Source organism: Buteo buteo, chromosome 13 (genome assembly GCF_964188355.1).
Source record: "Buteo buteo chromosome 13, bButBut1.hap1.1, whole genome shotgun sequence".
In the NCBI taxonomy this organism is placed as follows: domain Eukaryota; kingdom Metazoa; phylum Chordata; class Aves; order Accipitriformes; family Accipitridae; genus Buteo; species Buteo buteo.
The window spans coordinates 32,775,958-32,789,851 of NC_134183.1; the positions used below are offsets into that span (position 1 = coordinate 32,775,958).

The following is a 13,894-nucleotide window of genomic DNA, read 5'->3' on the forward strand; positions in this document are numbered from 1 at the left end:
GCCCTGTGACACTGCACAATAATTCATTGGGAAGACTGAAAAGTCTAATATTTTTCTTTTTAAATTGTGATTGTTTTAAAATAAAACCTAAAGCCTAAAAAAAGAGTTTTAATGCAGAGCAGCCATGCTTTCACAAACATAACTGGAGATATACCTGGGGCAGAGATGTTTGAAGCCCAGGTGAAGAGGCTCAAGAGCATCTTTTCCTTGCACACACACAAATAGAAGAGATTCGTTTATTCATTTTTTGTCTATGTGTGCTTAAGAGGCCATATTCTTGTGTTAATCTAGATTTCATTTGATAACTATATACCAGGTGATTATTGTAATTCCTTAGTATTTCCTTATGGTATTTTTCTGAAGCTTCTTCCCACGTGGGAAGACCTAATTATTCTTAGGATGATCACTGGACACAATTGCTCCAAACAGTTACTGACAGCAATCATGGTATTATTTCAGATGTACTTGCTGGCTGCAGTTACTGGGCTCTATTTCCTCTCCTTCCTAGTGAAAAATATATTATAGGTTTGTTTTGTTTTAAATCAGAGAGCTGGAAAGAGCATAATAAGATATGACAGGTTATAGCAAAAGTCAACTCTTGAGAATTCTTTTATTTCCCCATGCCAAACTTGAAGATGCCATAAACTCAAATTCACTATGCCAGTCATAAAATTTTAATTAGCTAAACTAAAAATACTGGTACTATTTACCACTGTTCTTGTTTCTTAAACTCCTAGATTTAACACTACTAAAATAGATGGCAGATTGCAAAAGGCCATCACTAGTATATTAATACTCTGCTTCAACATACACGTGAGCATTCTGTTCAGCTTGATTACAATTAATCAGTAATCTAGTCTCTTGTTTCTCACTGCCAAATAATAAATCAACTACTAGCTATGCTCATGGATGGAATATTAATTTATACAATGCCCTAGGGGTACTTCTGTATGTAGTACAAGACGTCTCATGAACAGACCTCAATTCAAAGCTTTAGTAGAACCACAAAACAAAACAGACTGAATCTAGTCAGGATCAGCTGCAACTATATTAAAACTGGAGATACCTGTATCAGCAATTTTAGTAAGCACCACTGAAATGATATTTAAGAAATTAAATTTAGATATTACATGGAAGAATGAATTCCTCTTTCAAATGCACAAAATCAAGTACTGTTCCATGCAAAGAGATAGTATTTTCTGGAGGTTTGTGAAAAACACTTTGACTTTTTCAAGGTCAAATTACGTTCTCCAAGTATGCGTGTTGTGTAATGGAGAAATTTGCCAGTTCTAGAAGGGAAGGGTGGTTTTTTTCCCTAGTTGCTCTGCAGTACCTACTGAAGCTTTCCACTACACATGCGAGGACAGCAGATGGATCCAGACGTTCTGCCTCTGGCCTTGCCTGTTTCATCATTCCTTATATGCTGCAGGGTTCATCTTGCAGCATCTTTCGGCTTTCCAGTGCATGAAAATTACCTTTGCACAGGTGCAGAAATGATATGCAACTATTTGCCTCTTCCATAGTCTTCTTTCTGGTTTCTCTGCATTTTTCTAGCCTTTGAATGTCAGACAAGACAGAGAAAGTATTATTTTTTAATACAGGGGGAAGGAAGTTCCATGAAATATTAATAATCTTGTGGCACTTGGCAATATGCTTAAGATGTATTATATTGCAAAATTACAGTATAACAGAATACACATTTCTGATTTAGTAGCACTAAAAATATAATAAAACTTGAACAGGGAAATTCTGTCTTCGGTCAGTTTTTCATAGTCCAAAGAAAACTGAATACAGCATGAGCTCTTGGTAAGACCATAGGGGGAGACTGAAGCCTTTCTGTAAAATGCTAGATTGCATTTTGGTAGCTCACAGCATCCCAGCCCAGAATGATCAAATCAAGGCATCTGGTCATTTGACTACAAACTGCTTGAGTTTTGAGCCTATCATCAGCAATCCAGAATGGCTCTCATAGCACAAGAAACACAGCACAGGAAAATGCTTGCCAAGAATAGGATGAAAACCACTGAGAAAGAAACAGGATTATCTTCAAATTTCTAACATAATTTTATTAATTATTATGAAGCTTTCTCTCATAGGAATTTTTTAAATTCCTTCTCATTCTGAAATCAATCACTGCAGCATACATAAAATAATTTCAACCTTTAATTCTAAAAGAATAGGCAATGTACGTTGAAAGCAGCATAAAGATTTAGCTAACAGACATTTCAAGCAAGACCCACATTTTGATTTCACCTTCTCTTCTTGCATTTTAATGTTGTAAGCATCCTGCTTTATGAGAAGGTTATCACTTATTGCATGGCAAGTCTCAGAGAGCCCCTGTTCTCTCTGGACCTGACAGTTCTGTCTCTGGTATAATCTGATAGGAAATAGCTGAGCCAACATGAAGCCTAGCAACGAATGGGGGCAGGGGGAAGCAGCTATGAGCACTGACTGCTAGACCTATGCAACTGAAGAATATTGCTTTGAAGGGAAGTGGCAGAATCTCATCACTTGACAGCTTACATCTAGGCTACTACAGGGAATAAAGTACTTCTTATATATCAAAGCGTATTATATGGAGCTGCCTCTACAGGAATATGAATAGCTTGTTTGCACAGAGTGCAAGACCTTATAAGCTACTGCAACCCATTTACAGTCACTTATCTTAGGTATCATGAGGCTTTGATGCAAGATTCAGTCACATCTTTGTTTACAACCTTTGCCAAGGCTTGGGATCTCATTAGACACACCAAACACCAGTTTGACTTCTTCATTCCAGATGCAGGGTTTTTGGAAGCAAGAAACATTGTATATGTGCTTGTGAGCTTCATCTGTTGTCCTTTCAGAAGGCTAATCACCGAATTTATCAGCAGAGGGCACAAGAAAACAGCATTCCTCATCAAACATGCATAAAACTAAGGGAGAGCTCCCAAGGTAACTCCTCAACAAGCCACTAGGTTAGCATTACCTAGTCTATTTAAATTAAAAAAAAGACAACCCAAAAAAACCCACAACTCTGGACCTATCATATAAAAAGCATATATAATGTTGGTTGAATAAACACTATTAATTCGAGATAAAATTCATTATATTAATAACTGTAGGATGTTTCACTCAGCTATCTGAAAACATGAATGTCTGAAGATGAGGATTTATAAATTGCAAATGAAAGAACTAGTCCCTAGTGATATCAGGCAAATGAACAGCATGTTGGTAGATATTAAATCCTAAAGCATAAATAATCTCCTTAAACCTACATCTGTGAAACCTAACAGTGAACTCACAAAAATATCTGTCCCTTATGTTCAACAGAAAATAATTTAAGCAAACAAAGGATGAAAATCAGGGGTGCCAAAATGCTTTTCACTATTGGGTTGCTGGATACGGAGGACTTTGGTGGAATTGACTTGATTTAGTTGTAAAGAAAAATGGCCTTCCACCCTACAATTTGCAATGCAAATTTCAGCACATTATTTAATGACGTTAAAAAAAAGCAATCTGCTATGGATGGATCATCCACAGCAACCAATATGTTGTGAGGATACCATCTTTTATCCTAAACTAGGTTAGGTGGAGTTTTACATTTAGGATGTTGTAGTTCTTTTGAACTCGGGTTCTCTGAAGCTTAATTTGTATGTTGTACAGACAGACCTTTCAGTTTCCAAAAAAGTACCAAGCACTTACACAAATGTTTAAATCTTCCATGACAGCTGTAGATGCTTTGTACATCAAAGGACCAGGCTCTTATAACTCTATCAGGAAGAGTTAATTAGTAAGGTGAATATTTAGAGAAAGCCTATTTCCAATTCTATTTAAAGATCTATTTCCAAATGTTACTGTAGTATCACATTAGGGAAGATGTAAATTGGGTCAATCCAGGCTGAGTTTTCTGAGATGTAAACTGTCTCTATTATTGTACTATCAATGCAAAGAATGACATTTGGAAAAAGTCTTCTCTTCACCAAGTCAGTCAAAAACACTTGACACAAAATTTGGTACCTAATTTGCCTATTTCATTCTTTGTTGTTTATAACAACCTGTATTTGGGGTTTTTTAATGTGATTTATCTGTATCTGTGTACTCACATCTTTCTCCCAAATCAATCTCGCTCTGTCTTTCCATTTTAAAGGAACCAAATAGGTTCCTGTTATCTGCTTCCTATTTATACCATAATTCACAGATGTATGATATTAAGGGTATTTTTTTTCCAGGCATCTTGTTGAAGAGCAAGAATACGTTTATGTTTGTATCCATGTTCACATAGATCCAGGTATGTAGCTACATATATATGGAAAGCAGTTAACCCTCTTCTTGGTTACTCAGATACTTTACCAATGACTGCCTACAATTTACAGACAGAAGATGACAAAGTGCCAATATGGAAAAGCTTTGAGCAGATAAGCAAATGACTGTGCAGATTTCTACCCATGAAATTACAATACCAAAGACAGTGATCTTTTATTTTGGAGGATAGAGCTATGTTTTACCTTTTTTTTTTCCTTCCTCAGTATCTTTTTTCCTAAACAGAAGATTTCAAAGCTTCATTTCTTTTCTAATGCTACATAAAGAACAAACAACATTCCTCTTTCAGTGAATACACACTTTGAAGTCCCTGCTAACTTCCAAAATATGCCACTGTTTCTCTTTGGGGAGCAATGAAGCTGAGTGGAAGGGCAGAGGGGCAACCGGTGGTGCTTTATGGACTCCAACAGTAATCTTTGGTAAGGAGACAGAGTCAGCTCCAAGTACCAGTTTTAGGAAAGTCTTGAGGTTTCAGAGAGACAACTCATTGTTCAAGTCCTCTGCAAATACTAGTGATTGCTATAAAAGACCACTCTGCTGTTTGGAAAATAATGAAAAATACCTTCATGAATGGTTCAAAATGGAGAGTATGAAATAACAGCAAGGGTGAAGCACAATTTTTAAAGGGATTTTTCATCCTTTGGGATATAAGGGAACACTGCCTTCAAACACAACATACACAATGTATGTGGGTGAAATAAAATATGCAATTAGCCTGCAGTTAAAGGATTCTTTGAAAAAATGTGACTCTAGCTATCTCAACTGCCTACTCTAGTTTGAAGAAGTTTTTCAGTAAAGGTGGAGAAATCCTTTTCAAGAAATCTGCAGGCAAAGTTCAAGTGAAATCCTTGACTAAACAGACTTTTCTGTGCTGAAACTGTAGGGGTTAACTCTGTTGTCTAAAAGGCTCCACTTAAAGCCAGGAAGTCAGACATCATTAGCTGTCTAGGCTTTGATGCACAAGTCTTATCCCATCAGATCCTAATGGCTTGTAAAGGAGAGGAAGGCATGTGGATCTTGTCTAGCTGGAGAAGTTGTTGAAAATTGAAGAACTAAGCTTCCTCAGACAAAGTAGGGCAACAAAGTGCTGGTTTACTCCTGATCTTGGGTGGTTCTGATAAGAAGAGTAAGAGATTGAATATTAGTCTCTGACCATCTTTGGAAAAAGGCATCTTGATTTTATGTGATTGTCCGTAGCAACACAATGGAATCTTTATGATTCAAGGAAAAATCAAACAAGTCTGTTGCTGGGAGATGAAACCCCCATAGATGAATCACTTCTGAGCATAGTTCCCCTTATAACATCAGCCTGCTGAAAACTCTGAGGAAGCATTCATCTTCCTTTAGACCTTCATGATGATAACTCATTTATCTCACTTTTGCCCAGTCATTTTAAGGAGAGCGACTGTTTCAAACACTGGAGACTCGAGATCCTGCCCTTTACAGGTGTGTGATAAAGCAGGTGTGAAATATTGTCATTATGCAAATGAAAGTAAACACAAATATTAGAGCAGAAATTGTAGATCAGATTGGCATGAGCCCTTGCCAGTTCATACTACACTCTTTATATCTTTTTAGACTACACATCTTGAAGACTGTATGCATGTCATTCCTCCAGGCTCAATAACTACTTCAGGAAAGTACAGGAAACAACAGCTGGCTATCTCTTCTTTGTCTTCTCTGCTATCCTGCGCTCCACTGGAGATGGGAACATTGAAAGTTCTAGTGATCTATCAAAATCCTAACTATTTGGAGACTTTAAGCCTGGCTTTTGGGTTTATTTTTTTTCTTTTTCTTCGCACACATGCAGATAGACTTTCCCTATCAGTAACTGACAGGCTAAGTAGGCAATGCAGCACGGAACAGGAAGAAGGCTGAAAACTCACTGTTATGCAATATTCCAAAAAGTATTAATACAGCTTCAGCCACTCTCATTAGTAAGCGTACCCTGTGGTTGAATAAGATGCAGTGTCCACAGGGTTAATCAGATCTACAGTTGGCCTAAACAAGAGATTTGTTTTAGACTGCAGCTGGCCTAACTGCAGTACGTAAAATAATGGTATCACATGGAAAAAAACACAGGTAACAGATCAGTCAAAAAAAGGCATTAATCTTGCAGTGCAAGGTTGCTGTACCCCAGTAAAAGGGAAAGATATAGCTGGGCAGCAGTATGGAAGACACCTACACACAGGAAGCCTCATGCTCCATGTCTGCCTATTACCTTACTTGTGTCATATTGGTTATCAAAAGACTAGGGGAATATTAATGAAGCTTTAGAGATAGATAGATAGATAGATATAAAAGCTAGTATGAAAACAAGAATTTCCCCTGCATTTTATGTCATTTGTCATAAGATAATTCTAGTTTGCTTAATACATTTAAATAAACAATATATTTCCTAGGCTCTCAGTAAATGTAGCTATGCACTTGGATAACACTTTCGAGAATTAATGTTTTTCCTTTCAAAATGAAATAGCTGACAGATAACTGAAACATCTTACCTGAGACATCACACTCGTACATTGTGGGTCAGTCTATTTCGTACTTATTTATGAATTTTCCAATTCAGTACTCTGCATCTCTCATCACTAAACATGCACTAAGCAGCTACTAAGGCAAGCATGTACATGGTAGTATGAGTCTTGCTAATACTTATTCTTCTGTGTTTTGATTATTTGTTCATAAATAGATTGTTTCATCCTCAACTGATGCTCAGAACAGTATGTGTATAAATTTTGGTATCAGGTTTAGAATAAGTAAAGTCTTGTCTACAGTTTTATATATATATATATATACACACACAACACAAAATATTATGCCTGGCAGAATATGATGCTTAAAGAATACTACATATTATATAATTGTTTTGCTCATTGGGAAAGTCAAACATAGACTAATTCCTCTAACAATTGGAAAAATTCCTATTTTTCTACCATAAAGTCAACTAGGTTTCATCTTTCTAAGCTTAATTATTATGGTCTAAACAACTACACCATGGCAGCCTCCTTGTGGTAACCAGAACATCCTACATTGCAAACAGACGTACAGCTATAGTCCTGCTGGGGCTGGTGGGACAATCTGGAGGACCAGAGTACTGCAGGGAAGTTTGTAGCTTGTAGCAAAATTGAAGTCTTGAAATACTGTTGAGCTGCACCCAGTTCAAATTAAAGGTTAGCTTCCAGCCACTTAAATTGCAAAGACACACCACAGTCCCTTAACAGAAGTTGCCCACAATTGTAGAACAACAACCTAACACTGTGCAGACCTTTCCTGGGCTTTCTCAATGGATTTTGGCAGGCACTTAGAAGGCTTCCCTCCAGGATACAACTTTGTACCATCATATACAGCCTAGCATTGCAAGGCTATAATCAACTTCTGTGCCCTTTGATACCTATCAGATTCAAGCCCTGAACAGTGACATAGTATTTTCCTTTCCATTTAATTCTTCATCTTGTATTTGCTATAGTAACAACTGTCAGCTGGGGGCAAATAAATCCTAAATTATGTGTGTTGTGGAAAAGTCTATTAATCAGGATTTCATTATGTTAAGTATTCTGCGGACATTCCTGCCACAAAGAGCTTAAAAATCTCTAAGTAAGTCTACAGGTGACAGATGAATGAAGCAGACTTTGGGGAGTTTGTTTAAAAAACAAAACCAAACACATACGCACCCCACACATTGACACAGTACTGCTCAAGAACAACAATGGAAATAGTGTAGTAACTGCAAAGCCATCCTTTTATAGTCTCCATGGCAGAGAACTTTTTTTCAACCTGCTATTCATATTTACACAGGCAAATTATTTAATACATTCATTTCTAAAGGTAATTATTTTTATATTCATAATTTAAGACAGCAAGAAGGTTAAAAGCAAAATTCAACTAAATAGAAAAACCAAATTAAGATTTTCCAATTAGGTATATTTAAGCTATTTTAACTGATAATTATAGACATACCTATTACTCCAAGTTTTCAGTAAATGTTTGGTCTGTGTGTTATTGATTAAATCCAGTGTTTCACACCCTATCTCTACCATAATATGAGGTTATATTGGCTCTGTACCATATTTTTACACTCTTGCAATATTCTTTTCCTCGATCAGATAAATGGAAACAAACCATGGAGTCTATTTAGATAGGTCTTTTGAGCAATGACAGTCCACTGCCGTCTTTGTAAATGCCTACCACAAAGGGGTCCTATACACTTAGTTGGCTCATAGGCTCCACTACAATAAAGACTGTTAATTTTTTTTTTCCCCGAGCACCTCCATTTCACTCAGGATGCTACTATGTTATTTAGTTTAGTTCCACATGCATGGTAAACTTCAAACTTTACTGCTTAAAAAATTTCTGTTTGACTTTCCGCCATTGCTTGTCTTTATGATACATGAGGGTCTCTGCAATCTTCAGCATGCTTCTTGTGATAGGGAGCCTGGCACGCAGCTTAGCAAGAGAAACCACTCCTGCTCAGCCTCACAGGCCTCACAGGATGGTCTGAAGAAGAGAGAGGGAGGAAGGACTACTACCAGTCCAGCCTGAGGAGATGACAGTCATTGTGTCAACAGGACCAACTTGTTACAAGTTGTCAACCAGTCAGCTAGGGTCAACCTCAGCTGTCAGCCCCAGTTAAGAGTCACAAGTTCATCCAATCATGAGAGAGGTATCATCTTAAAGGCAATACGGATTTCATCCTGTCAAAAGACAAGATTCATTGTGCCAGAGCATGGGGAGGGTGGGAGACTTACAGCAGTATACAGATTTCATGTTTCCCAACCTTGCCATACTATCTACCAGTAACCACTGTAGGTTACTACATTACCTTAATTACTACATTAATTTAAGTAGGATTATCATTACACAGATGAAAATATGTAACACCACAGACTACTTACTGATAAAACAGCTGGTTCAGAAACTCTGGATGGCATTTGGCTTGCTTATATTTATTATGAATGGTTATAAAAATGTTAAGTACCATCAGAACAAAAACCAATAACTTAAGCTTATGTCATTCAAACAGATGCTGGTTACTATTAAGGAACTTATTTCCACTACAACTGCTATAGCACTGCCGATCACAAGAATTCCAAAATTATTTAAAGGTATCATATTGTCCACAGATGTTTAAAGTACACAGCCACAGTTTCTTCCTTCCTGGAGCCTGTATGAGTCGAAACTTGAAGCTGCAATTCTCACACACCAGCAGCTGGAGCCTTAACTAAACCATGAAATATCCTAAGACTCCCAACACTAAAAAGTGTTAACAAATCTAAGTTAAATCAATGTTGGCTCAAGAATAAGCCAGAGATTTTACTAAATTGTATTTAAAACCTCCAAAACAAATACATAGATATGCATAGGGAAGAAAAAAAAAATACTGTCACAAAGGGCTAGTAGCACTGTAATAAATACACCCCACCTCCGCCCAGTTTTCCCTCATTTGTGTCTTTAGGAAGCAAAGCATACATTACTAAGGTTCTTTACTATGTTTTGTATGAAGTACCTTCTCATAAAGCAAATCATTCTTGTACCAAAATGTGAGAAAAATGTAGGTATGACAGAAAGCAGATCAGCTAATAGTTTGTTATTCTCCTAAATGCTATGGTACAAAGCAAGAACCAGGTTAAGATAGTACTGTGGATAAAGTTTTAGGCAACTATTCTGGAGATCTTGGTATTACTCCTGGTTCAGTCACTCAGCAGGGTGAATGATTCTGGGCAAGTCATTTCAGAGACTCCCTATCTGTAAAACAGGGCCATCAAATTTATTTCCTTTGCTTTGACACTTTCTGATAAGAAGTTCAAAAGCTAAATCTTACCTAGCATGACGGTACAAAAGAATTACAGTACTAATGTATACATCTTACGCTGCAATAAAACTGACACGAGGTTATTCATCCCAAGATTAATAAAATCTTAACAGCACTTTTTTTCCCCCAAAATCATTATTTCTAATTGGATCATCTGCTAGTTGGTGGGTCCAGTTATGATGCATAGGAGTTGAATAATAAATGGAGGACAAATATCAGATGAAACACATGCTGTAGAGATAATTTATTATCACTGCAGATAGGTGTGGAATAGATGTGCTAAAAACCCTAAGGTGCTCTCTTCCCAAGTACTGAAAACAGCAAGTATCACAACAGATACCTTCTGCGCCTTTTACTTAGGGAAGAACAGACAGAGATTTCCACCTACCATTGAAAACACAAAGAAAAACCCTTTATTATTTAAAACAAAACCAAAACCAACACAATTGACTTATAGGCACACTCCTGATATCACAGAGATATTTTCATGGCAACTCTTCCATCAAGAAAGCAGGTAGTCATTTACCAGGAATGAAGAATTCTGCCACCAACAACCTTCATAATATTGGAATCAGAAATGCATTGCAAATCAGTATTTACTCGGAAGTGTTCCCCTCCACTGCTCATTTTATGCTTCTGATGCAGCACTGAGCATGGAGTTTCTAGTCACCAACAGAATTCCTTCCCTTTCTGTCATCCAGTATGCAACAGCTCTTATCTCCTGGGCCATAATATGTCAAATACTTCTACATAATTAAAGCCACACTGATTGACTGGCTAAGAATATCACAGGGATAAATTTCTTTTCAAAGCTGCCTTACCTCTAATCAAGAGTTGTCTTCCAGTAACACAAGATTTTATGCCCAAAAGGACATTTTATATATATATACACACACACATACACGAAAATAACATTCCTTTATCCTCCACAACCCAGCAATAACAAGAAAATATCATTATACTCTGATTTCCCTTTGTAGTGCTAAATCAGAGACTACGAAGGATGGCAAGAGGCACTTACTGAGGTAGGCAAAATGCACGTTTTTGTTAAGTATTGAAACTATAATTTATATTCCTCCCCTGATATAAACCTTCATTGCACTACCAAACAGAACCATATTTCCATATTTCATTGGTTCGTTCATCTCTGTGACTTGTTATTATAGTGGGGTTTATTTAGGAAAACAAATAAAAATCTGTAGAGGTCAAAAATACATGAACAAATTGGTGACAAGGCTTATGCCTTGTCAGGTTATTTTATATTTTAATGTACTGTTAACAGTTCATTCTTTTTAAATGCAAATCTGTTAAGGGTAAATTTAAATATCAAGGCAAGCAATTCTGGTAGCATGGCAACAACATGCTATGCTGCATAGTAAGAATCTGGAACCGAGGCAAGTCTGCTTCTTTCCCATACTGGATCAGTTTATAAGAGTAGAAATATTTGTGTTCTTTGTGTAACTGCCTTTATGACTATTCTGACATTAGTAGTTGTACTGGTCTTTGAAAGTCAAGACAGCACAGCAACCCTGTGAAACTTGGTAGCAGTCAGGATGCCCATCCTTAATAGACTGAAAAAAAAGGGGGGGATATGCTTAGTAACAGTGTTTATACAAGATTTCATTCCCAGGAGAGAGATTTGGAGTGGATTTGAGTATAGCAGCTCTGAAGCAATCTTGGTTCTGAACAAGAAATAAGCAATCCCATCTCCATGCACTCTCCCCGAAGTGTTGAAAAGGCATCTCTCTTGGCTTTTAGAGTATGAGGTTTAAGGCCTATTTTAAGATTTGACTAAACCAAAGGGGTGCACTTGCCCTTGCACTGAAATGATATTTTTGTGGTAGCTGGTATCAGTGATTCTAGAGAGTAATGTCAATTGCTTGATGTCATTTCACTCTTGGTGACAGGGGAGGGAAAAAAAAGTTAAAATCCTATGCCATTCCAGAACAGAATCTGGTCTATGCAACTCATTCTCTTCAGTTGTTCCAGTTGCTGCAGTAACCAGGCACTCAGGAGTATATTACCATTTTGCTGGAGCAGGAAAAGGCAAAGTTAACTAGCACTTCTAAGACTCCCTAGAAAGACAGGCTAACCAGTCAAGTACAGCAGACGATCTTCTGATTTTGAAGGGCACAGTGGGTGACAGAAAGTCCACCCAAGTACCTTTGTTTCCATCTAGTGCATGAAGGCAGCTAATACATGGTTCTTTCTCTTACATAAAGATCAGTTATTTCACTGAACCTGAACACTGAGAGCCAAACACAGCCACCCCTTCTGGGAGGTTCTTATAATACTGTTTAGATAGGTGCTGCCCTTGTGGAACTTGGGCTTCTCACCCTATGTTATTGCTTGTATAAAGGGGAAAAAATGCTGTTTAGAAATACTTGTCTAAATGTTTTTGGAATAATTGAGCACCAAAAAAAGACAGGCCTAGAGCCTGATTTTTTTGTTCCTTAGTAGTTGTTTATCCTGGTTTAATGCAGACAACACACTGATGACTTCATAGTCTTGTGTTTCATACAATTTGCAGCAGGTATCACCTTGATTTTGGAACTGCAGCTAATGTTTCATAGAGACTCCCTACTTCTATCTAAACATTCACTCTTTTGGAGCCTACACTTTAAAGATTCCTGTCAATTCTCTTCCTCCTCAGGGAATTTTCATATACAGACACACCACTATCACCACCAACAATACAGATGTCTTGTTTCCCCTCCTTCTTCTTTCCCTCCTTCCTTCCTCCCATGTTCTGTTGCTTTCTGATAGGCTAATTTTATTTCTCTAACTAGTTTAGAACTCCTAAAGTAAGTCAGCACTGACAGGTCTACAACTCTCTCCCTTATGTAGATGATAAGCTTTCTCCAAGTTTTATTATCATAACCCCTTCAAAAGTGCCTGCCCTGTCACAAATGCTTTGAGTTGGTTCCACCTGGTTTTTGATGCACTTTGTTTCTTCCTTAGTACGAAATGCTGTAATAACTTAATCTTCCCTGTGATTGAGGATTTCTGGGTGCTACAGCGTCACTTTGCATGAGACCAGTGATCTTTTGTATGGCAGGATGCCTAAGGAGCCCCTTCCAGGGGCCCTTAAGAGATCTGTCCATGTGATTCTCCCAAAGATAGGCACGGTATGTTTGTGGGGAATTGAGGTGACATTGTCACTGCTGTCTGTTGCTAGTTTGTAGTGCAACTAATGTTTACATCAACTGTTACAACCCCAAGACACGCAAGGTCTTCTACATTTATTCCTATGCTTCCTTCTTCAGCAGCTTATCCAGAGGAGCAGACCACACAGTGATCCCAGGGGATCATTCTGATGTCAGTCCTAAAACCTCAGCTGAATGAAGCTCTTTCTGTGGACTCAGGCTCTTAACACAGTGAGATGGAATGATGAAAGTCTATACATAAGAATATGAATTCTCCATCTCTGTTTATCTGCTAAAATATGAATTTTCTGTTCAATTTTTACTGGAATTACTATCTCACTAAATCCCCCAGAGAACCCTGCAGTGTCATACTAAGATAATCACTGGCTGTCACTCACAACAAATCCAAAGCAGAACAACTGGAAAGCAGAGATGACTCTTCTACAGTCACTGCAAGAAAAATACCTTACTGGAGAAAATGGAAATGAACCCAAAAAGCCCTATGTTCCTGTGTTAGACATCACTTGGCATTCTGCACACCAGTGGTCAAGCACCCAGATCTGCACACCTACCAGAACAGTGTCGCCACTAGTGGTTAGTGTTACAAAACTATTAGGTTGGGTTGTGAGCTGTTTGT

The 13,894-nt window shown here is 37.6% G+C and overlaps 1 protein-coding gene across 3 annotated transcripts in view; it reads right to left on the bottom strand.

Annotated features, from left to right (window-relative positions):
* Nucleotides 1-13,894, bottom strand: part of APBA2 (amyloid beta precursor protein binding family A member 2) — a 110,142-nt gene that overhangs the window by 91,009 nt on the left and 5,239 nt on the right. The gene's annotated exons all lie outside the window — the stretch shown is intronic.